The following is a 2,402-nucleotide window of genomic DNA, read 5'->3' on the forward strand; positions in this document are numbered from 1 at the left end:
TCCGGTGGAGCCTTGATGCTTACAACTACGGATGGTGAAGATTTTCCGTCCCCTGTTAACTCAGACATAGTCAAAAAATACTTCGCATAAATTGACCCGCTGGACAAAAAGAATAAAAGAGTCCAGGCAAAAAAGGGCATCCCGGCGAACCAAAAAACAGAAAGAAAAGGTTCGGGCAAAAATTAGGGATAAAAATGAAAGAATTTGTACACCCGGTAAGTCGAAACCCCGCAAGGGCAGCTTAGGCAAAAATGGGTATCCCGGTGGATTGAAAACCCCAAAGGGCGATCCAGCCAAAAGAGGGATTAAAGCGAAGACTACCGTCGGAGTTATCTGTACTTCATCGCGCTTCGTCAGCTGCCATCTCGAAAGATGTGATCGGTCCAGTCATTCTTCTCGGAAAGCAAGGAACTTGGGAGGAAAACTGATGATCTGTGGGTTATAACAGAATTGGGAAATAGTGGATGCCGTATTCACATTGCCATTAGGATAGTTTATTTTCCTTTTGTGCGCAATTACCTCTTTCTAGGAATTGCTTCCCAATGTATTCGCCTTTTCAGGCACATTTTCAATCAATAAAAGTCGTTATTCAGATAAATAGCTCCCTTTGTTTTATTTTTACTGTTTTGTTTGCAAAAACGTCCGAATTTTTTATAAACATTGCATATAAAAACATGAAGGCTTAACAATAACTTGCAGGAAGATGAAACATTTGAAAATCACTTTGAATGTTGAGGACACTTGAGCGTATCATGTCCGTGCACCCCTGGGGCATTTGTTGTACTGTTTTGCAGGTCGTCATCTGTGAGCATTTCCCCAGCAAGTATTCTCCAAGCAAGTTTGAGAGCTGTCAGAGCTATGTTCCCCTGTAGAGATGTCTGTGGATAGTACCTTCTTTCCTCAGCAGATCTAAGGATTGCCTGTCCCTAGCGGGCCGGTGTTTGCAGATTCCCTAGTGGGTGTATTCCCCAGCGAATATTTCCCCAGTTGAGATCCCCCACTGAGTGCCTGGTAGGTGTTTTCCCCAGGAGAGTTCCCCAGCGGAGTCTATCAAGGGAGTGTTGTTCCCCAGCAGTCGGGTTTGTGATACTGTTATCCCCATCATGGTTGTGAGCGCTCATCCCCAGCAGGGTGGTGGATGTCTTTCCCCAGCGCAGGGTCGGATATGTGTTTTTTTACCCACCAGAGTTATACTCTTCCTCAGCAGAGAGGTGTGTTATCCCCAACAGGTTTTTCCCTAGCAGATCTCCCGAGTAGAGATTGGTGTTGATTTTTCCTCAGCGAGTCCCCGAGTGGAGCGGGTTTCAATGAAATATTTCTCCAGCAGAGTTCATCCTACTTATGGATTGGACGCGTTTCCGTAGCATATTGATATTTGCACCCCCAGCTGAGTCTATCCTACTTGTGGATTAGAGGGGTTAACCCCAGTGGAGTAGCAGTTATTCCCTGTAGCAGAGTTTATTCTACCTAAGTATTGGTTGAGTTCTTCCCCAGTGAAGTCGCTTTATCATTCCCCAGTAAAGTCGTCTTGTTACTCCCCAGCGAGTAGTTTCTTTACTTCACCAGAGAGTCGCCTGGTCTGTTCCCCAGCGGAGTATTGATTGCTTCCCAAGCGGAGTCTCCGAGTGGATTGGGTCCTGTGAAGGATGTTCTCTAGTGGAGTCTATTCTTTCCCCGGCAACAGTTTGGTTTCTCCAGCACGAATGAGTAGTCGGTGCTTTCTCCGCAAAGCATTCCCTAGTAAGAGTCTCCCCACAGAGTATTCTTCAAGCAGAGTCTCCCCACAGAGTTGGAGTATCTGATCAGTGTTGGCTCCCCAACCAGGGTTCAAGTGGCATTGTGCATATAGTGATCATTGCATCCTCAAATGCGTAGCATTTCCATTTGAAATGGAGCATTACGCCATAGAAAAATTCAAACATATGCATTCATGTGTTCGAAACCCATCAGACCGTATTCCCCGGCAGAGGTGGATTTTTGTTCAACGTCTGTACAACACGTTTGCTACAGTTGCTCCTGACAGCATTCAGGATTGATACCCCCAGAGAGGTTTATTTCCTCATCCGTTGGTGAAAGGAAAGCTTATTTCTCCCCAGTGTGATCCCCTGCAAGTGTGGATCCTTGCCCGGACATGTAGATGTCAGTATCCTGTCAGCACCCGCGTGTGTTGTTTTCTTTGGTGTCGGTAAACACCATCTTTCGGTGATTTCCCAGTCATGCGTAAGTGTCTGGTATTCTTTGGTGTCGGTAAACACCATCTCTCGGTGCTTTCCCAGTCATGCGTAGTGTCTGGTCTTCTTTTGATGTCGGTAAACATCATCTTTCGATGTTTGTAACGTCGTCCTCCTTCCTCAGTGAAGTGGATTCTCCTTCTCCGTTGGTGTCGATAAACGTTGAGTCTC

The sequence above is a fragment of the Lathyrus oleraceus genome, chromosome 4 (genome assembly GCF_024323335.1).
Source record: "Lathyrus oleraceus cultivar Zhongwan6 chromosome 4, CAAS_Psat_ZW6_1.0, whole genome shotgun sequence".
NCBI classification, from domain to species: Eukaryota; Viridiplantae; Streptophyta; class Magnoliopsida; order Fabales; family Fabaceae; genus Lathyrus; species Lathyrus oleraceus.